This window comes from Salvelinus fontinalis, chromosome 9 (genome assembly GCF_029448725.1).
Source record: "Salvelinus fontinalis isolate EN_2023a chromosome 9, ASM2944872v1, whole genome shotgun sequence".
Taxonomy (NCBI): Eukaryota; Metazoa; Chordata; class Actinopteri; order Salmoniformes; family Salmonidae; genus Salvelinus; species Salvelinus fontinalis.
In genome coordinates, this window is record NC_074673.1 from 21,199,348 (window position 1) to 21,223,256 (window position 23,909).

General features: G+C 44.9%; 1 long non-coding RNA gene across 1 annotated transcript; it reads right to left on the reverse strand.

Annotated features, from left to right (window-relative positions):
• Positions 1-7,854: 7,854 nt before the first annotated feature.
• On the reverse strand, positions 7,855-14,511 carry LOC129862264 (uncharacterized). Its single transcript, XR_008760742.1, has 2 exons — positions 9,535-14,511; positions 7,855-8,765 (listed from the first exon to the last, which is right to left on the reverse strand). It is a non-coding gene; the product is annotated as an uncharacterized LOC129862264 (long non-coding RNA).
• Positions 14,512-23,909: the final 9,398 nt, after the last annotated feature.

Genomic DNA, 23,909 nt, shown 5'->3' on the forward strand with positions numbered 1-23,909 from the left:
TTCAGATTTTCTAAGTGTCTTACAGCGAAAACACAATAAATCGTTATATTAGCTTAGCACATAGCAATTAGCAGCCCAGCATTGATTCTAGCCAAAGTGAGCGATAAAAGTCAACATCGCCAAAAGATATTAATTTTTTCACTAACCTTCTCAGAATTCTTCCGATGACACTCCTGTAACATCACATTACAACATGCATATACAGTTTGATCGAAAATGTTTATATTTAGCCACCAAAATCATGGTTAGACAATGTGAAATGTAGACAAGCTGGTAAAGAAAACGTCCTTGCGCCACTTAGACAGTGATCTACTCTTATACATAAATACTCATAAACGTGACTAAAAAATATAGGGTGGACAGGGATTGATAGACAATTTAATTCTTAATACAATTGCGTTATTACATTTTTTAATTTATCCTTACTTTTCAATACAGTTTGCGCCAAGCGAAGCTACGTCAAAAAACATGGCGTCCTAAGCCACTAAAATGTTTCGACAGAAACACGATTTATCATAATAAAAATGTCCTACCTTGAGCTGTTCTTCCATCAGTATCTTGGGCAAAGGATCCTTTCTTGGGAGAAATCGTCTTTTGGTGGAAAGCTGTCCTCTTGCCATGTGGAAATGTCAACTACGTTCGGGATGAACTGAAAAGCGCGTCCAACTTTTCACATCGTTGCAAAAATAAATGTCCCAAAATCGCACTAAACGGATATAAATTGCTATAAAACGCTTTAAATTAACTACTTTGTGATGTTTGTAACTCCTATAACGAGTGAAAAGATGACCGGAGAAATATAACAGGCTAAACTAACGCTTGGAACAGGAGAGGGTCGGTGTCTTCCACGCGCGTTACGCAGCAAGAAAAGACTTGCTAGCTAAAGGTTTTTTTCATTTGTAGGGCCTGTGAACGAGCAATCGAGCCCGTTGGAATCGTCATCACGTAAAGGCATCCAGGGGAAGACGTAAGAAGTGTCCGTATAGTCATAGCAACGACAGTGCCCGTTTAAATGACTTCAGAAAAGTGGCCAACGTTTCTCAAATCTGACTCCATGTCAGGGAAATTGCTGTAGAATGGGCTCTGTTCCACTTAGAGACAAAATTTCAACTCCTATAGAAACTATAGACTGTTTTCTATCCAATAATAATAATAATATGCATATTGTACGATCAAGGATTTTGTGGGAAGCCGTTTAAAAAATTAGCCACATTAGCATAAATAGTCTAAACAGCGCCCCCATCCCCAACAGGTTAACTCCGTCTGCTCCAGAAGTTCTGTGCGTCCATGAATCCACGTAAGTCCACCGACTCTGTTACCTTTCATCTGAACTATCTGTTGCGAGTGGGAGAGTGGGCTATCAGTTATTGTTTATAGTTGTTATCGCGGAGCGCGACTAGGAGTGCACGCTTCAAACATATTGTGTAATGTGAATTGTAAATGATCATACGGATCCTCATAGGCCAATTATGCAATCGATATGTTTAATATGTAATTAAATTAATTCCATGTACACATGAAGACCAATTGAAAGGATGAAATGAGAAATGTCATTGTTTGCTAACTGATCGACTTTGATATCAAACTAAAGGAGATTATAGATTGAATGACCATTCACTGTTTGTATTTATTTCATGATTTATGTGAAATAGTTAAGAGCCTAAATGACTCACAGGTGATTACTATTGACTTCTCAATTAACTGGATTCATGAATTCCCTAATTATGTTAATAATGAATGATTGTTATGATTTGATCTTTGTGATTATGAATTTGATTGGATACGTGTTATTTTGTTTCCTTTGTTATGCAGCTGTCACGGTCGTGTGGAGGATTGACGGACCAAAACGCAGCAGTAGGAAAATAAGCCATCTCTTTTATTGATGACGGCAAAACGAAAACAAAACACTTACAAAACTAACAAAACAAACAAACGACCGTGAAGCTAATAACGTAGTGCACATACAGGCTACAAACGTATAACATAGACAATTACCCACATCAAATGAAAGCCTATGGCTACCCTAAATATGGCTCCCAATCAGAGACAACAGAAATCAGCTGTCTCTAATTGGGAACTCATTCAGGCAACCATAGACTCTCCTAGACAACTAAACCAACATAGACACAGCTAGACACATGCACTCAACACAAACCCATACACTACACCCAACACCCCCTTTACCATATAATCACCCAAACCGACAAAACACAAACATTCCCCATGTCACACCCTGACCTAACTAACATAAAAAAGAAAACAAAGAATACTAAGGCCAGGGCGTGACAGCAGCACAGACTACTCAGTAAATATACCACTTTATGGTTAAAGGAATTCCTGCCTCAGTCTCATCCATTCTTCTGTCACCTGACACTTGACCACCTGTTCACCTTCACTGTCAGTCATCCTACCCGTCCAGCTACCCACATAGATTCCACTAATCTTTCAACTTTGTTGAATCACCTTTGGCAGCGATTACAACCTTGAGTCTTGGGTATGACGCTGCAAGCTTGGCACACCTGTGTTTGGGGAGTTTCTCCCATTCTTCTCTGCAGATCCTCTCAAGTTCTGTCAGGTTGGATGGGGAGCGTCGCTGCACAGCTACAGTTGAAGTCGGAAGTTTACATGCACTTAGATTGGAGTCATTAAAACTCGTTTTTCAATCACTCCACAAATTTCTTGTTAACAAACTATAGTTTTGGCAAGTCGGTTAGGCCATCTACTTTGTGCATGGTAAAAGTATTTTTTCCAACAATTGTTTACAGGCAGATTATTTCATTTATAATTCACTGTATTACAATTCCAGTGGGTCAGACGTTTACATACACTAAGTTGACTGTGCCTTTAAACAGCTTGGAAAATTCCAGAAATTATGTCATGGCTTCAGAAGCTTCTGATAGGCTAATTAACATAATTTGAGTAAATCGGAGGTGTACCTGTGGATGTATTTCAAGGCCTACCTTCAAACTCAGTGACTCTTTGCTTGACATCATGGCAAAATCAAAAGAAAGCAGCCAAGACCTCAGATTTTTTTTTTTTTGACCTCCACAAGTCTAGTTCATCCTTGGGAACAATTTCCAAACGCATGAAGGTACCACGTTCATCTGTACAACCAATAGTACACAAGTATAAACACCATGGGACCACACAGCCGTCATTCCGCTCAGGAAGGAGACGCGTTCTGTCTCCTAGAGATGAACGTACTTTGGTGCGAAAAGTGCAAATCAATCCCAGAAAAACAGCAAAGGACCTTGTGAAGATGCTGGAGGAAACAAGTACAAAAGTATCTATATCCACAGTGAAACGAGTCCTATAACGACATAACCTGAAAGGCCGCTCAGCAAGGAAGGAGCCACTGCTCCAAAACAGCCATAAAAAAGACTGACTACAGTTTGCAACTGCACATGGGGACAAAGATTGTACTTTTTGGAGAAATGTCCTCTGCTTTGATGAAACAAAAATAAAACTGTTTGGTCATAATGACTATCGTTATGTTTGGAGGATAAAGGGGGGGCTTGTAAGCCGAAGAACACCATCCCAACCTTGAAGCATGGGGGTGGCAGCATCATGTTGTGGGTGCTTTGCTGCAGGAGGGACTGGTGCACTTCACAAAATATATGGCTTCATGAGGATGGAAAATGATGTGGATATATTGAAGCAACATCTCAAGACATCAGTCAGGAAGTTAAAGCTTGGTCGCAAATGGGTTTTCCAAATGGACAACGACTTCAAGCATACTTCCAAAGTTGTGGCAAAATGGTTTTTAGGACAGCAAAGTCAAGGTATTGGAGTAGCCATCACAAAGCCCTGACCTCATCCTATAGAGAATTTGTGGGCAGAACTGAAAAAGCGCGTGCAAGCAAGGAGGCCTACAAACCTGACTCAGTTACACCAGCTCTGTCAGGAGGAATGGGCCAAAATTCACCCAACTTATTGTGGGAAGCTTGTGGAAGGCTACCCGCAACGTTTGACCCAAGGTAAACAATTTATAGGCAATGCTACCAAATACTAATTGAGTGCATGTACATTTCTGACCCACTGGGGATGTGATGAAATAAATCGTTCTCTCTACTATTATTGTGACATTTTACATTCTTAAAATAAAGTGGGGATCCTATCTGACCTAAGACAGGGAATTTTTACTACGATTAAATGTCAGGATTTGAGAAAAAATTAGTTTAAATGTATTTGGCTAAGGTCTATGTAAACTTCCGACCTCAACTGTATTTTCATTTCTCTCTAGAGATGTTTGATCGGGTTCAAGTCCAGGCTCTGGTCAAGCCACTAAAGGACATTCAAAGTCTTGTCCCAAAGCCACTCCTCCGTTGTCTTGGCTGTGTGCTTAGGATGGTTGTCCCGTTGGAAGGTGAACCTTTGCCCCAGTCTGAGGTCCGGAGCAGGTTTTCATCAAAGATCTCTCTGTACTTAGCTTCGTTCCACTTTCCCTTGATGCTGACCAGTCTCTCAGTCCCTGCCACTGAAAAACATCCTCACAGCATGATGCTGCCACTACCATATTTCACCATAGGGATGATGCCAGGTTTCCTCCAGACGTGACGCTTAGCATTCAGACCAAAGAGTTCATGGTTTCATCAGATTAGAGAATCTTGTTTCTCATGGTCTGATAGTCGTTAGGTGCCTTTTGGCAAACTCCAAGCGGGCTGTCATGTGCCTTTTGCTGAGGAGTGGCTTCTATCTGGCCACTTTACCATAAAGGCTTGATTGATGGAGTGCTGCAGAGATGGTTGTCCTTCTGGAAGATTCTTCCATGTAGAATTAGTTCATGTTCTAAAACAGATGTTTTGCTGCCATCTACTGGACTAAACCAGAGTTGTTGAAGGCCTCAGCACAGGTATTAGACAGATATTGGTCAGATCAGGTCCAGGAGGGGCAACCGGTCGTCTGGAGCCACAGTGGCTGGTGGTTTGCTTTACTCCCCCAGGTGTGACCAACAGGGTTTGAACCTGGGGCTCTAGTGTGCTAGAAAAGGGCAAAGGCTATATAGTCGTTACACTGGCTCTTTCTTTATTGATCCATTAATGGCACAAACTCATCTGTTTTCCCAGGTCTGCCATGTATTTGAACTATTACACAGCTAGCACACACGATTCAACTTGTCAACTAATCATCAAACCCTTGAATAGGTGAATCAGGTAAGCTAATTCAGGGCTACAACAAAATTGTGAAACATCTGGGGTCCCCATGGAGAGGTTTGAGAACCACTGTACTGGACAACCAAAACAACCCTCTGACATCATTCTCACATGCTTACCTGTAGCATCCCGCACTACTCACACACACACACACACACACACACACACACACACACACACACACACACACACACACACACACACACACGCACGCACGCACACCCTGATTTAGCCCACGGCAGTAAAAAGTTAAATATAAAAGCACTAAACCTCCCCATAAAAGCTTCACTTATACAAAAGTTTTACTTGAACTCAAAATGGTTTTCAAGTAGATTACTAAGAAAATCTCATCCCTTGTTTAAAAATGGCCTTCTTGTCTTTGTGCAAATTGCCATTTCTGAAAATGAAACCTTGTTCAAAGTATCTCTCATTGTCAAACAAGCAATGCATATCTGGTTACAATTTCAATTTCATCCCTCAGAAAAGATAGAACAAATACTACAACAAATATTATGGTTGAACTCAAATGTACTGGTTGATTTATGGAAACAATGTTTGAGAAGGTTATTTTGTTTTAAAATTATATTGTAAATTGGAATGCTAGAATTATGTTTTTCATGGAGCTGTCGTAAATTTATTGGAAGGTCTGCTCAATCCAGGATTACTACACCACCACTACACCACTACACCAAAAAGGAGGAGACAGTTAGCAGTGGGAGGAGGTAGGGTACTGGTCTGTCCCCACATGCACAAAAACTTGCGGAGGAACAAAAATAGCATAAATAGGAAAGTATACCATTTTCATTTGATTTTGTTGCGAGGGTACAGAATCAATAGGCCATTTAATCTGGTATTATCCCAGTGGTGGGCCGTCAGGGCCTGCAAGGCCTTCTCTGCTGGCCTAAACATCATCAGAATATGATTTAAAAAATATATATTTTCCCACAAATATGTATTAAATTATTCCCCAGAGTAAGAGTTATACTCTTCATTTCATAGCTTTCCTCTTGGTTGCACTGCTTCCAGCCCCAGGTTGAGATTTGGAGGGCTGGTCTTTATGTTAGATCTTTTATCCAATCATATTCAGCCATCATGTGTTGCCAGGGGTCTAAAATCTGCCCTCAGGCCTTCAGAATCAACAGTGCGGGCGCTTGTAGCTTATAGTGAATGGAAGTGAAAAGTTAGTGTCAACCAATCAGCTTTAGAGTTGGCTATTGTACGCCTGCTGGCTGGCTCCAGTGTTACACAGGGGCCAGCTAGCAGGCGTAGTGCGTGCACGTCTTTTGATTGGATTACCAATATTGAGAGGCAGGTCCTATGGGCAGGTCTATGCAGATCTAGGAAACTGAATTTGATAAACAAATTAATTTGCGTACTACTAAGCTGTTTTTTCAACCCACAATGGCGGAAGGAGGAGAAGATATCGATTTGGTCGAGGATATAATTATAACGCCATTCTCAAGACGAACTTTTCAAGAAAAGTTAGACATTGTAAGGAGAGGTCGCCCGACGCCACAAAGCCTGTCACAGGCGGGAAAGGGGTTCGTTCGCTCGCCACTTTCAAAGTTTCAACTACGAGCGCTGTCAATGGCTCACAGGCTCCGAGAAGCACTGCAAACTGTACTGCTGGGAATGCCTATTATTTGCAAGTGATCGATTTGGTGTTTGGAGCCACACTGGCTTTGCAAACTTGAGTTGTCTAACCAAGGCAGCAACGAGACACCAAAGTACGGCTGGGCACTTACAAGCAATGGTGCCTTTGAAAACTTTTGGGGACACCGGAGTGGATCTACAGCTCAAAGAACAAGCGCGCAGGGCAACGGAGCTGCACAATGAAAAGGTGAAGGGAAATATTGAAAAGACTCATTGATTGTGTCATGTTTTTGGGTAAACACTGTTTACCCAAAAATGTCAATTTGTCAATTTCAAGGTGACACAACGCCTGGTTATACTGCGTTTCTGTCTAAATGTATAGTGTCTAGAGCCATGCCATCATAATGATGGTAATAAGAGGTGGATTAATTCGGGCGGGACTGTGTAGTACCTCACTGAAGGCCCAGGCCCCAGGCCCACAGCACGCCACTGTATTATCCTCAGGTAGCCTGTTTCTGGTCTCAGGTTGAGGAATGGCTGAAAAAGCATAACATTATTCTAAACTTGAGCGTAGGAATAGTATTGTTAGGAGATTTGGAGGGACCTGGTCAGTCAATCGCTAACATACCAACACTCTTAGTAAAACTATTTATCTTCAACTCACAATCTGTGGATTCTATTTGACTAGAAAGATTAAAATTGTAAGTTAAACACAGCATAGTTGAAAGATACTGTATATGGCTGTTAAAATCAGAAGAGGGTGGCCAGCAGAGATAGGTGGGATGGGCTGAAGGAAACCGAAGGTTGGGATGTGAAACTGGAGAAAAGTGGGAGTGAAGTTGCTGGCCGGCAGATAGAATGATGGTCAAACATAAAGTAAAAAATTAAGTTTAAAAAAAGTAAAATAAAGTTTAGACACTAAAAAGGAACTTTTGCTACATCCAATGCCTGTTTGCTTGAGGCTGATGCCACTCAAGTGCTTGAACGTGTGTACACATGCACACACTCGCATTCAAATGCACAGGCATAGACACGCACGCACGCACGCACACACACACACACACATGTAAATAGTGCCACACATGCACAAAAACACACACAGTTGACCTTGCTGTTTACATTTTTATTGTCATTGATGTCTTTTGTTTTTCTACTGAACAAAAATATAAACGCAATATGCAAAGTGTTGGCCCCCTTTTGCATGAGCTGAAATAAAAGATCCCAGACATTTTCCATACGAAAAAAAAGCGTATTTCTCTCAAATTATGTGCACAGATTTGTTTACATCCCTGTTAGTGAGCATTTCTCCTTTGCCAAGGTAATCCATCCACCTGACATGTGTGGCATATCAAGAAGCTGATTAAACAGCATGATCATTACACAGGTGCACCTTGTGTTGAGGACAATAAAAGGCCACTAACATGTACAGTTTTGTCACACAACACAATGCCTAACATGTCTTAAGTTTTGAGGGAGTGTGCAATTAGCATACTAACTGGAGGAATGTCCAACAGAGCTGTTGCCAGAGAATTGAATGTTAATTTCTCTTTAGAGAATTTGGCAATACATCCAACCGGCCTCACAACGCAGACCACGTGTAAGCAATCCAGCCCAGGACCTCCACATCTGACTTCTTCACCTGTGGGATCGTCTGAGGAGGGGGAGGGGGATGCTGAGGAGTATTTCTGTTTGTAATAAAGTCCTTTTGTGGGTGAAGAAATCCTTCTGATTGACTATGCTTGGCTCCCCAGTGGGTGGACCTGGCACATCAGGTGGGTAGTTGCTTTGGTTGGGTTGGAAGGGGATGGTGGCTTGGAGGGGGAGGTTTTTCAGGGGGGACTGTGGGGTGATCTTGGATGATTGGGGGCAGTGGGTGGCCTGGCGGTTGGGAGCATTGGCCCATTGGCGGAGAGGTCACTGGTTCAGGTCCCCAAGTCGACTGGGTGGGGGATCTGTCGATGTGCCCTTGGGCGGGGCGGTGAACCCTGGTTGCTCCTGTGGGTTGCTCTGGATGGGAGTCTGCTTGTCACGATCGTTATATGGTGGAAGAGAGGAGGAACAAGGCGCAGCGTGATAACAATACATCTTCTATTTATTGAAAACGAAAATGAAGAACACTTAAACAAACTACAAATGAACGTGACGCTATAAACAAATAGTGCAGACACAGGCAACTAACATAGACAATAACCCACGAAATACCCAATGAATATGGCTGTCTAAATATGGTTCCCAATCAGAGACAATGATCAACAGCTGCCTCTAATTGAGAACCAATCTAGGCAGCTATAGACATACAAACACCTAGACTAGACAAAACCCCATAAACATACAAACCCCTAGACAAGACAAAAACACCTACTTCCCCCATGTCACACCCTGACCTAACTAAAATAATAAAGAAAACAAAGATTAATATGGCCAGGGTGTGCCACTGCTAGATGACAGGAATTTAATGTAAATGTTGAGAGGCTTCACTGCAGGTAGACTGTATGTTTTAACATTTTATTTAAATTTAATTAAAATAATTATAATTATAACTCCATACCCAAATCTAAATTTTTCTCTATTTTGCTATTTTATTTGTTAGTAAAACTTTTGAACTTGACATAACACTTTCTTCATTGACATGTAGATGTTATTGAAATTATGTATGGTACAACAACCAAAAAAATAAGTATTTTCAACATCTGTAAAATAGCTATTCTCCAAAATTACTTAGAACTGAAAATGAACGACTTCAATGTCTTTTTAACATAACTTTGCTTACTAGGACACACACACACACCTGCGCCTTTGCGTTCCATAACATTGTAGAGAATAGCTTGTGATGCTAAGGTCGACTGCAGATGCTTTTTGGGGTAAGGGCTTCCTGGGTTGAGGTGTGTTAACAGCAAGCCCAGACCGCAAAAAGATCTGAAGAGGACAAAGAGGTCAATATCACAACACGGTCACAGCGGTCCTCTCAGCACCTGAAACATACAAACACACGTAAGACCATAAAAACACACGTGTGAATATGAATAAATAAATGAATGAATGAATGATAAAAATGAACGAATGAACAAATTAATTAATTAATTAATGAACAAAATGTGATGCTGGGTAGTGTGACCCATCCTTTACAGGACTGGTATTAAACACCCATTTTATATACAGCACCAGTCAACGTTTGGACACACCTACTCATTCAAGGGTTTTTCTTTATTTTTACAATTATTTTCTGAATTGTTTTATTTTTTATTTTATTTTATTTCACCTTTATTTAACCAGGTAGGCCAGTGGAGAACAAGTTCTCATTTAGAACTGCGTCCTGGCCAAGATAAAGCAAAGCAGTGCGACAAAAACAACAACACAGAGTTACACATGGGATAAACAAACATACAGTTAATATCTCAATAGAAAAATCTCTATACAGTGTGTGTAAATGTAGTAAGATTGGGAGGTAAGGCAATAAATAGGCCAAATTGGCGAAATTATTACAATTTAGCATTAACACTGAAGTGATAGATGTGCAGATCATGATGTGCAAGTAGAGATACTGGGGTGAAAAAAAGAGCAAAAATAAATAACAATATGGCGATAAGATAGTTGGGTGGGCTATTTACAGATGGGCTGTGTACAGGTGCATTGATCGGTAAGCTGCTCTGACAGCTGATGCTTTAAAGTTAGTGAGGGTGATATAAGTCTACAGCTTCAGGGATTAAAATTCATTCCAGTCATTGGCAGCAGAGAACTGGAAGGAAAGGCAGCCAAATGAGGAGTTGGCTTTGGGGGTGACCAGTGAAATATACCTGCTGTTGCGCTTGCTACGGGTAGGTGTTGCTATGGTGACCAGTGAGCTGAGATAAGGCGGGGCTTTACCTAGCAAAGACTTATAGATGACCTGGAGCCAGTGGGTTTGGCGACGAATATGAAGCGAGGGCCAGCCAACGAGAGCATACAGGTCGCAGTAGTAGGTAATATATGGGGCTTTGGTGACAAAACGGACGGCACTGTGATAGACTACATCCAATTTGCTGAGGAGTGTTAGAGGCTATTTTGTAAATGACATCGCCAAAGTCAAGGATCGGTAGGATAGTCAGTTTTACGAGGGTATGTTTAGCAGCATGAGTGAAGGAGGCTTTGTTGCGAAATAGGAAGCTGATTCTAGATTGAATTTTGGATTGGAGATGCCTATTGTGAGTCTGGAAGGAGAGTTTACATTCTAGCCAGACACGTAGGTATTTGTAGTTGTCCACATATTCTAAGTCAGAACCATCCAGAGTTACGATGCTAGTCGGGCGGGAGGGTGTGGGCAGCGATCGGTTGAAGAGCATGCATTTAGTTTAAATACCATTTAAGAGCAAATGGAGGCCAGGGAAGGAGTGTTGTATGGCATTGATGCTCGTCTGGAGGTTTGTTAACACAGTGTCCAAAGAAGGGCCAGAAGTATACAGAATGGTGTCGTCTGTGTAGAGGTGGATCAGAGAGTCACCAGCAGCAAGAGCGACATCATTGATATATACAGAGAAAAGAGTCTGCAAAATAATTGAACCCTGTGGCACCCCCATAGAGACTGCCAGAGGTCCGGGCAACAGGCCCTCCGATTTGACACTGAACTCTATCTGAGAAGAAGTTGGTGAACCAGGCGAGGCAATCATTTGAGAAACCAAGGCTGTTGAGTCTGCCGATAAGAATGCGATGATTGACAGAGTCAAAAGCCTTGGCCAGGTCGATGAAGACGGCTGCACAGTACTATCTTTTATCGATGGCGGATATGATATCGTTTAGGACCTTGAGCGTGGCTGAGGTGCACCCATGACCAGCTCGGAACCCAGATTGCATAGTGGAGAAGGTATGGTGGGATTCGAAATGGTCGGTGATCTGTTTGTTAACTTGGCTTTCGAAGACTTTAGAAAGGCAGGGCAGGATAGATATAGGTCTGTAACAGTTTGGGTCTAGATTGTCACCCCCTTTGGAGAGGGGGATGACCGCGGCAGCTTTCCAATCATTAGGGATCTCAGACGATATGAAAGAGAGGTTGAACAGGCTAGTAATTGGGGTTGCAAAAATTGCGGTGGATAATTTTGGAAAGAGAGGGTCCAGATTGTCTAGCCCAGATGATTTGTAGGGGTCCAGATTTTGCAGCTCTTTCAGAACATCAGCTATCTAGATTTGGGTGAAGGAGAAGCGGGGTGGCTTGGGCAAGTTGCTGCAGGGGGTGCAGAGCTGATGGCTGGGGTAGGGGTAGCCAGGTGGAAAGCATGGCCAGCCGTAGAAACATGCTAATTGAGATGTTTGATTATCGTAGATTTATCGGTGTTGACAGTGTTTCCTAGCCTCAGTGCAGTGGGCAGCTGGGAGGAGGTGCTCTTATTCTCCATGGACTTTACAGTGTCCCAAAACTTTTTGGAATTTGTGCTACAGGATGCAAATTTATGCTTGAAAAAGCCAGCCTTTGCTTTCCTTACTGACTGTGTATATTGGTTCCTAAATTCCCTGAAAAGTTGCATATCGGGGGGCAATTCGATGCTAATGCAGTATGCCACAGGATGTTTTTGTGCTGGTCAAGGGCAGTCAAGTCTGAACCAAGGGCTATATCTGTTCTTAGTTCTACATTTTTTGAATGGGGCATGCTTATTTAAGATGGTGAGGAAAGCACTTTAAAGAGCAACCAGGCATCCTCTAATGACGGGATGAGGTCAATATCCTTCCAGGATACCCGGGCCAGGTCGATTAGAAAGGCCTGCTCGCTGAAGTGTTTTTGGGAGCGTTTGACAGTTATGAGGGGTGGTTGTTTGACCGCGGACCCATAACGGACCCATGCAATGAGGCAGTGATTGCTGAGATCCGGGTTGAAGACAGCAGAGGTGTAATTAGAGGGCAGGTTGGTCAGGATGATATCTATGAGGGTGCCGTGTTTATGGATTTAGGGTTGTACCTGGTAGGTTCCTTGATAATTTGTGTGAGATTGAGGTCATCTAGCTTAGATTGTAGGACGGCCGGGGTGTTAAGCATATCCCCGTTTAGGTCACCTAACAGTACCAACTCTGAAGATAAATGGGGGGCAATCAATTCACATATGGTGTCCAGGGCACAGCTGGGGGCTGACGGGGGTCTATAACAAGCGGCAACAGTGAGAGATTTATTTCTGGAAAGGTGGATTTTTAAAAGTAGAAGCTTGAACTGCTTGGGCATAGACCTGGATAGCTTGACAGAACTCTGCAGGCTATCTCTGCAGTAGATTACAACTCCGACCCCTTTGGCAGTTCTATCTTGGCGGAAATTTGTAGTTGGGGATGGACATTTCTGAATTTTTGGTGGCCTTTTTAAGCCATGATTCAGACACGGCTAGGACATCAGGGTTGGCGGAGTGTGCTAAAGCAGTGAATAAAACAAACTTAGGGAGGAGGCTTCTGATGTTAACATGCATGAAACCAAGGCTTTTACGGTTACAGGAGTCAACAAACGATAGCACCTGGGAAATAGGTGTGGTACTGGGGGCTACAGGTCCTGGGTATGGTAGGATGTGAGAACAGTGGAGGTAAACCTAGGCGTTGAGTGACGGTGAGAGAGGTTGCATCTCTTGAGGCACCAGTTAAGCCAGGTGAGGTCTCCGCATGTGCTGGGAGTGGGACAAAAGAGCTATCTAAGGTAAGTTGAGTGGGACTGAGGGCTCTACAGTCAAATAAAACAATAAGAACTAGCCGAGAAAGCAGTAGACAACGCATATTGACATTAGAGAGAGGCATAAAGCATTCACAGGTGTTGATCGGGAGAACTCAGACAACAACAGGTAAATGGAGATGAATGGGCAGCGAGGGTCAGTTAGGTACATACAGGACCTGAGTTCGAGGCTGGGGCTGACAGATACACAAAATGAGGTACCGTGTTATTGAAACAGTCCAGGGGGCATCAGCTGTGTAGCTGAGTTATCATAGGGTCCAATGAGCAGCAATAGGTGAGTCAGGGAGCCGTTCGGTAGTCACTACTACGCTAGGCGAGTGGGAGACACGGCGTTCAGAAAGCTAGCGGGCCAGGGCTAGCAGATGGGTCTTCGGCGACATCGCAATGGAAAAGCCTGTTGAGACCACATCGGGTGATTACATCGGCAGACCAGTCGTGATGGATCGGCGGGGCTCTGTGTCGACAATAAAGGGTCCAGGCCAGTTGGCAAAAGAGGTATTGAAGCCATAGAATTAGCTGGTATTAGCTGCTACTAGCTCGAGGCTAGCTCAAGGCTAACTGGTGCTTGCTTCGGGACAGAGGCGTTAGCTAACAGTAGCCACAAGGTTGCAGCTAGCTAGCTGCGATGATACGGTGTAATGGTCCAGAGCGGCAGGAATCAGGTGATGTGGTAGAGAGAAGCAGTCCGATATGCTCTGGGTTGATATCGCGCTGTGCAGACTGGCAGGTATTGTCCGAGCTAAAGCTGGCTAGTGTCCGAGCTAAAGATGAAGACCGCTAGCCATGGTTAACAAAGACTAATAGCTAGTAGCTAGTTAGCTGGCTAGCTCCTGATGGAGGTTCCAGTTATAAGGAATAAAAATATAATATCCGTATCACATTGGGTGATGCGTGTTGCAGGAAAGTATATTTAGTTCATAGATAGAAAGTGAGATTAAAATATATACAAAACCCTCCCCAGCTAATTACACGTAATAAGACAAAGACAAACACACTGCTACGCCATCTTGGAGAGAAAAACAATTGTTATAATAGTGAAGACATCAAAATTATGAAATAACACATGGAATCATGTAATATCCAAATAAGTGTTAAACAAATCAAAATATATTTTATAATTTAGATTTTTCAGAGTAGCCACCCTTTGCCTTGATGACAGCTTTGCACACTCTTGGGATTCTCTCAAACAGCTTCATGAGGTAGTCACCTGGAATGCATTTCAATTAACAGGCCTTGTTAAAAGTTAATTTGTGGAACTTCTTTCCTTCTTAATGCGTGTGAGACAATCAGTTATGTTGTGACAAGATATACAGAAGATAACCCTATTTGGTAAAATACCAAGTCCATATTATGGCAAGAACATCTGAAATAAGCAAAGAGAAATGGCAGTCCATCATTACTTTAAGACATGGAGGTCAGTCAAGCCTGAAAATTTCAAGAAGAATTCTGAAAGTTTCCTCAAGTCGCAAAAACCATCAATCACTATGATGAAACTGGCTCTTATGAGGACCGCCACAACAAAGGAAGACCCAGAGTTACCTCTGCTGCAGAGGATAAGTTCATTAGAGTTACCAGCCTCAGAAATTGCAGGCCAAATAAATGCTTCACAGAGTTCAATTAAAAGACACAACTCAACATCAACTGTTCAGAGGAGACTGCATGAATCAGGCCTTCATGGTTGAGTTGCTGCAAAGAAACCACTATTAAAGCACACCAATAAAAAGAAGAGACTTGCTTGGGCCAAGAAACACGAGCAATGGACGTTGGAAATCTGTCCTTTGGTCTGATGAGTCAAAATGTGAGAATTTTGGTTCTAGAGAGTAGGCGGATGGATTCTCTCTGCATGTGTGGTTCCAACCGTGAAGCATGGAGGAGGAGGTGTGATGGTGTGGGGGTGCTTTGCTGGTGACACTGTCTGTGATTTATTTAGAATTCAAGGCACACTTAACCAGCATGGCTAACACAGCATTCTGCAGCGATATGCCATCCCATCTGGTTTGTGCTTAGTGGGACTATAATTTCTTTTTCGGTAGGACAATGACCCCAAACACACCTCCAGGCTGTGTAAAGGCTATTTGACCAAGAAGAAGAGTAATGGTTCTGCATCAGATGACCTGGCCTCCACAATCACCGGACTTCAACCCAATTGAGATGGTTTTGGATGAGTTGGACCGCAGAGTGAAGGAAAGGCATCCAACAAGTGCTCAGCATATGTGGGAACTCCTTCAAGACTTTTGGAAAAGCATTCCTCATGAAGCTGGTTGAGAGAATGCCAAGAGTGTGCAAAGCTGTCATCAGTGCAAAGGGTGGCTACTTTAAAGAATCTCAATTATAAAATATATGTTGATTTGTTTCACACTTTTTTGGTTATTACATGATTCCATATGTGTTATTTCAAAGTTGGATGTCTTCACTATTAGTCTACAATGTAGAACATAGTAAAAATAAAGAAAAACCCTTGAATGAGTAGGTGTGTCCAAACTTTTGACTGGTACTGTGAAAAGAGTGCCAAAATTATACAGATTTTAGCTCAAGTCAATCAACAGGACTCTTGAACAGAAGCATGAGAAAATATTTATATGTAGATGCTGGATCACAGGTAAATAAGCACCAAGAGTTTGACAGGTTTAAAGAGCTAATAGTGTCTCAGGTGGATCACAGGAGAAGAGAGTACATTTTCCCTTGAGCAAGTCACTTAACCCTTATTGCTCCTGAATGTCGCTCTGGATAAGAGCGCCTGCTAAATGTTTAAAATGTAAATGTAAATGAGAGAAGAGAGGAGAAGAGAGGAGAGGAGAAAAGAGGAGAAGAGAGAAGGGGAGAACTGGTGGAAAGGAGAGGAGAAAAGGAGAGGAGAAGAGAAGAGGAGGAAAGGAGAGGAGTGCTGCAGGGCATGCAGGCATTAGTTCCAAACCTAGATCTGGAGAGACACAGGGCATACAGGCTTTAGCTTCAGCTTAGTCCTGAAGATATACAGGGCATGCAGGCACTAGTTCCAGCTTAGTCCTGGAGAGATACAAGGTGTGCAGGCTTTTGTTCCAGTTTAGTCCTGGAGAAATACAGAGCATGGAGGCTTTAGTTCCTGCTTAGTCCTGGAGAGATACAGGGCGTGCATACTTTAGTTCCAGCACAGCACTAACACACCTAGTTCAATAAATCTCAGTATGTTTGGTCAAAAAAGTTACATACGTACATAGTGCTTATTTAAAATGAATGGACATTAACCCTGAAGTTGTCGATAACTGTAGCTTTTTTAGTACAGACCAGCTAGCCAGATACTAAACCTGACCATATCTATACATATTGAGGTTAAATCAAAACAGACCTGAGTGTAGAACAGCGTTTGGCCTGACAGCAGGATTAACAGATACAGATCAATAGGATGGCCAGCTAACATCCATGTATTGTTTATAAATAAAGTGAAAATAACACTTAATTACTTAGAAAAATCATGTTTTAAAATATCTTAAAATCTGTGCTGTTGGGTCAGAGCAAAATGAGCTGGCCAAACGACGCTGCTTTAGAAAACACTTCCTTAGCCCAGTGGCATATTAGGCCTATCTACCATAGAGGACGGCGCGAGGACAGTATGGGAGATGTCCATGGTGCTGAAACCAAAGCAGCCCACCAGTCACGCTGGTGAACACCCAAAATCACTTTCTCTCTCTCTCGCTTACGCACGCACGCACGCACGCACATACACACACACGGAACACAACAACGGTAGAAACAAACCAATGATTACTATTGTGTCACACTAGTATTCTGCGTGTGTTTGGTGCGTGTGCGTGAGTGTGCGTGCTCCTGGTCACATGCGTCTCTGTCGTGGAAAGAGGTTGCGATTTGAGTCAATGTCCTGTAGTGGTCTACAGTAGTCCATGTTTACACCACCCAGACACCCCTTCACTTTTGGGAAATGGATATAAAAACAATACACTTAAATACAAAGTTGAACAAGATACACCAAACTCTATTTTGTAAAACCATAGGATTGGATGTTGTCGAAATTAAAGAGATCCACAGGAGGCTAGCTATCAAGTGAAGGTTTTCTGATAAAACGCATACATTCAACATTTGTCACACGATTCAACGTCGCTTGCTCTGTGCACGCGGCAGCTGCATTTGGAGAAACCATGGCGTGCACGATTGGGGCTAGACCCAAATAGCAAAATTGCTATTCTTACATACGTCGCCTATGCCAAAATGATGCAAATTAATAAAAACAAATGTTGAATCAGTGTTGTCAGACTGGCTTCATGAAGAGGGAGGAAAGAGCACTGTGGGAATGTATTTTCTTCATGACTAAATGACAGACCGATGAAACGCCATATGATAGAGGGATGAGGAGGAGAGGAGAGATGGACAGATTGAGGGAGGAGAGGAGAATGGTGGGAGGAGAGGATAATGAGGGAGGAGGTGTAGAATGGTGTATTACCTTTCTCTGGGTGTAGATGCATGGTCTATGTACTATTTCAGATGAATCCCCTGAGAGCAAAAGCAAGAATCTCGTAACTCGGTCCGTCATCAGGGACATCACCGAGGGAACCACTTCGCGTCTACCAGTGAAAAATCGAAATGATGAATGCACAAGGCTATTGAAAAAGAAAACCCGATACAAATAATGAGGCTGAAAGCATTATTCCAGAAAATGTTAAGATGTAGGTATCGATCCCACAGAGCGGTGTGGATATATTGAGAAATCGCATCCAACGGACAGACGCATCCCTCACTATCGGGTTGGCGACATTATGCCACCTCTGCCAATATTTTATTTTTGGATGAATGAATGAATGAATGCAGCAGCGTCTATTTTCGTTGCAAAATATCATGTATGGTTCCATCTTTGGCATATTTTCCTTCGTTTCTGTAGCTTAAACAATACTGAAAAATAAAACCCAAATGGAACCCACCACCAGTCAATTCCTCTAGTCAATCGGCGATTGACCCGCATTGACGTCATTGCGTCATTAGGTCTCCCCTGGAAACACGGGGCTCCTATAAATAGAATACATAAATTCAATGGTGCGCGGAGTTGGCTTGGCTAATCGAGGAGTGACTATTTGTATCAAATCTACAACCCCCTCCTATGATTCCTGAGCAAAATTACTCTCAAGGACGAACTGATCACGACTCACGGCTATTTTTAGGAACCGGGAAAGAGAGGGGTTGAAGCGAAATAGAGATAGAGAGAGCGAGAGAGACCTTCGTTTGTCTTCCTCCCCGCCCCACTCCCCATCTCTCCTGTGGCGGTAAAACAGAAACAGCGCTACGGGATGTACTGTAAATAGCACTGAGCGGTCATCCATCCAGCCAGCTGGGGAGAGGAGACCCTGTAACAGAGAAAGAGTAGCCCTACTCCGGTCAAAGAGCCCCTGAGCATCCCGCTGTAGTATGGGGCTTAGAGAGGGAGACCATACTAGATGTATAACATTGACCTCTGAGCACTATAGCTAGAAGACTACACTCTGGAGGGTGGGGAGGCCAACCCTCCTCCTGGATAGCTACCCTTCAGTAAGTCTTTGTACCAGTGTTCGGTTCAGTTACTCAGATCCAGACTCATTGTGTAGAAGAAACCACAGAGTTTCAAAACCCAGAGGCACAACATTGTGAGACTTCTGGGAATGCTTGTGAAACAGACCAAATAAAATAAAATACAATTTTATTAGTCACATACATATATTTAGTAGATGTTATTGTGGGTGTTGCGAAACGCTTGTGTTCCTAGCTCCAACAGTGCAGCAGTATCTAACAATTCAGAACAATACATACAAATCTGTAACGGCGCTCCTCTCTCTCTTCATAAGAAGAGGAGGTGTAGTGATCGAGCCAAGGCGCAGCGGGTTGTGAATACATGATTATTTATTAAAATAAACAAAACAGACCAAACTAAGACGAAAACGAACTATACTTGATATAACTAACAAAATAACAAAACGATGTAGACAGACCTGAACAAACGAACTTACAAATACACGAAGCACGCCGACACAGGAACAGACTACATCGAAACGAAACGAACAGCCAAACAGTCCCGTATGGTGTAACATTGACACAGAAACAGGAGACAATCACCCACCACGCTAAGACCAAGCGGCAAGGGAAAGCTCGACAGGAAAACAAGGATTTCTGGACTTGGGAGCAGATAATGAATGGAGAAGGTCCCTGGGCTAAGGCAGGAGAGAATCGCCGCTCTCAGGAAGAGAGGGAGGCAGCTAAAGCCCAGGAGCGGTGGTTTGAGGAGGCAGCAAGGAGACGTGGCTGGAAGCCCGAAAAGCCATGGGAGCAGCTGGAGGCACTGGGGAGAGCAGAGGCTACCGGAGAGAGGAACCGGAGCTATGAGGGAACGCGTCTGGCACGGAAGCCCAAAAAGCCCGTAAGTAATTCCCAAAAATTTCTTGGGGGGGGCTAGGAGGTAGTGGGCCAAGGGCAGGTAGGAGACCTGCGCCCACTTCCCAGGCTTACCGTGGAGAGCGGGAGTACGGGCAGGCGCCGTGTTACGCAGTAGAGCGCACGGTGTCTCCTGTACGAGTGCATAGCCCAGTGCGGGTTATTCCACCTCCCCGCACTGGTAGGGCTAGATTGGGTATTGAGCCAGGTGTCATGAGGCCGGCTCAACGCGTCTGGTCTCCAGTGCGTCTCCTCGGGCCGGCATACATGGCACCTGCCTTACGCATGGTTTCCCCGGTTCGCCTACATAGCCCGGTGCGGGTTATTCCACCTCCCCGCACTGGTCGGGCAACCGGGAGTATTCAACCAGGTAAGGTTGGGCAGGCTCAATGCTCAAGAGTGCCAGTAGGCCTCCACGGTCCGGTATTTCCGGCGCCACCTCCCCGCCCCAGCCTAGTACCTACAGTGTCTACACTACGCACTAGGCTACCAGTGCGTATCCTGAGCCCTGTTCCTCCTCCACGCACTCTCCCTGTAGTGCGTGTATCTAGCCCGGTGCCTCCAGTTCCGGCACCACGCACTAAGCCACCTGTGCGTCTCCAGAGCCCTGAACACACTGTATCTTCTCCCCCTACTAATCCTGATGTGCTTGTCCTCAGCCCGGTGTCACCAGTGCCGGTACCTCGCATCAGGTATAGAGTGGGCTTTGAGAATGCAGTGTGCCCTGTCCCTGCTCCCCGCACTAGTAGGAAGGTGCTTATCCTTAGCCCGGTGCCTCCAGTTCCGGCACCACGCACCAGGTCTACAGTGCGCCGTATCCGGCCAGAGCCATCCGTCTCCCCAGCGCCATCTGAGCCATCCGTCTCCCCAGCGCCATCTGAGCCATCCGTCTCCCCAGCGCCGTCTGAGCCATCCGTCTGCCAGGAGCCTGCAAAGCCGCCCGTCTGCCATGAGCCTACAGAGCCATCCGCCAGACAGGAGCCGCTAGAGCCGTCAGCCAGACAGGAGCCGCTAGAGCCGTCAGCCAGACAGGATCTGCCAGAGCCGCCAACCAGACAGGATCTGCCAGAGCCGCCAACCAGACAGGATCTGCCAGAGCCGCCAACCAGACAGGATCTGCCAGAGCCGCCAACCAGACAGGATCTGCCAGAGCCGCCAGCGAGCCATGAGCAGCCAGAGCCGTCAGAGAGCCATGAGCAGCCAGAGCCGTCAGAGAGCCATGAGCAGCCAGAGCCGTCAGAGAGCCATGAGCGTCGAGAGCCGTCAGCCTGCCATGAGCGTTGAGAGCCGTCAGCCTGCCATGAGCGTCGAGAGCCGTCAGCCTGCCATGAGCGTCGAGAGCCGTCAGCCTGCCATGAGCGTCGAGAGCCGTCAGCCTGCCATGAGCGTCGAGAGCCGTCAGCCTGCCATGAGCGTCGAGAGCCGTCAGCCTGCCATGAGCGTCGAGAGCCGTCAGCCTGCCATGAGCGTCGAGAGCCGTCAGCCTGCATAGACCTGCCAGAGTCCCTCAGCCAGGATCTGCCAGAGTATATCAGCCGGGACCTGCCCCTTGTCCCGGTGTTGCCCCTTGTCCCGGTGCTGCCCCTTGTCCCGGTGCTGCCCCTTATCCCGGTGCTGCCCCTTATCCCGGTGCTGCCCCTTGTCCCGGTGCTGCCCCTTGTCCCGGTGCTGCCCCTTGTCCCGGTGCTGCCCTTTCTCCTGGTGCTGGCCGTTTATTTAGGGGATGTGAGTTTTAGGGTGGTCATTGGGAGGGGAAGACAGAAGCAGGGAGTGACTATGGTGGTGTGGGGACAGCGTCCTGAGCCGGAGCCACCACCGTGGTTAACTGCCCACCCAGACCCTCCCCTGGACTTTGTGCTGGTGCGCCCGGCGTTCGCACCTTGAGGGGGGGGGTTCTGTAACGGTCCTGACCTGTTTTATGTTGTTTTTTATGTGTTTATGGTCAGGGCATGTGTTTTGGGTGGGCAGTCTATGTTATCTGTTTCTATGTTGGTTTTGGGTTGCCTGGTATGGGGCAGGTGGTTTGCGTTTTCCTCTAATTAAGAGTCATATTTAGGTAGGGCGTTCTCACTGTTTGTTTGTGGGTGATTGTCTCCTGTGTCGTTGGATGGATTTACCATACGGGACTGTTTGGCTGTTCGTTTCGTTTCGATGTAGTCTGCTTCCTGTCCGTGAGTTTTACGTTTCAGTTTAAGTAAGTTCATGTTCAGGTTTTGTCGTCTACGTCGTTTTCTTGTTTTGTAATTTTGAAAGTGTTTTTGTTTTGTTTCGTGTTGCCATCGTGTATAAATAAAGTGATGGCTTATTTCCCAAATGCTGCGTTTTGGTCTGAAGATCCTTCTCTCCTCTCCTCGTCCGAGGATGAGGAGAGCGACAGCCGTTACAAAATCTAAAAGTAAAATAATGGAATTAAGAAAAATATGTCGGTGGCATTGACTAAAATAAAGTAGAATAGAATACAGTACATACATATGAGATTAGTAAAACAGTATGTAAACATTATTTAAATATTACTAAAGTGACTAGTGTTCCATTATTAAAGTTGCTAGTGATTCCAAGTCTATGTATTTAGGGCAGCAGCCTCTAAGGTGCAGGGTTGCATAACCGGTTGTTAGCCAGCTAGTGATGGCTATTTAACAGTCTGATGGCCTTGAGGTAGATGTTGTTTTTCAGTCTCTCGGTCCCAGCTTTGATGCACCTGTACTGACCTCGCTTTCTGGATGATAGCGGGGGGTGAACAGCCCGTGGCTTGGGTCGTTGATGTCCTTGATTATCTTTTTGGCCTTCCTGTGACATCGGGTGCTGTAGGTGTCCTGGAGGGCAGGTAGTTTGCCTCTGGTGATGCGTTGTGCAGACCACACCACCCTCTGGAGAGCCCAGTGGTTGCAGGGTTTGCAGTTGCCGTACCAGGCGGTGATACAGCCTAACAGAATGCTCTCAAATGTGCATCTGTAAAAGTTTGTCAGGGTTTTATGGGACAAGTCAAATTTCTTCAGCCTCCTGAGGTTGAGGAGGTGCTGTTACGCCTTCTTAACCACACTGTCTGTGTGGGTGGACCATTTCAGATCGTCAGTGATGTGTACGCCAAGGAACTTGAAGCTTTCCACCTTCTCCACTGCTGTCTCGTTAATGTGGATAGGGGCGTGCTGCCTCTGCTATGTCCTGAAGTCCACGATCAGCTCCTTTGTTTTGTTGACGTTGAGTGAGAGGTTATTTTCCTGGAACCACTCTCCCAGGGCCATCACCTTCCTTCTGAAGGCTGTCTTGTCATTGTTGGTAATCAGGCCTTCTACTGTTGTGTCATCTACAAACTTGATGATTGAGTTGGAGGCATGCATTGCCACACAGTCATGGGTGAACAGGGAGTACAGGAGGGGGGCTGAGCACGTACCCTTGTGGGGCCCCTGTGTTGAGGATCAGCAAAGTGGAGGTGTTGTTTCCTACCTTCACCACCTAGGGGCGGTCTGTCAGGAAGTCTAGGACCCAGTGGCACAGGGCGGGGTTCAGACCCAGGGCCCCGAGCTTAATGATGAGCTTGGAGGGTACTATGGTGTTGAATGCTGAGCTATAGTCAATTAACAGTATTCTAACCTCTTCTCCAGATGGGATAGGGCAGTGTGCAGTGCGATGGCGATTGATTGTCTGTGGATCTATTGGGGTGGTAAGCAAATTGAAGTGGGTCTAGGGTGTCAGGTAAGGTAGAGGTGATATGTTCCTTATCTAGCCTCTCAAAGCACTTCATGATGACAGAAGTGAGTGCTACGGGGCGATAGTCATTTAGTTCAGTTACCTTTGCTTTCTTTGGTACGGGAAAAATGGTGAACATCTTGAAGCAAGTGGGGACAGCAGACTGGGATGGGGAAAGATTGAATATGTCGGTAAACACTCCAGCCAGCTGGTCTGCACATGCTCTGAGGACGTGGCTAGGGATGCCGTCTGGGCCGGCAGCCTTGCAAGGGTTAACACGCTTAATTGTCTTACTCACGTTGGCCATGGAGAAGATGAGCCCACAGTCCTTGGTAGCGGGCCGGGTCGGTGGCACTGTGTTATCCTCAAAGCAGGTGAAGAAGGTGTTTAGCTTGTCTGGAAGCAAGACGTTGCTGTCCT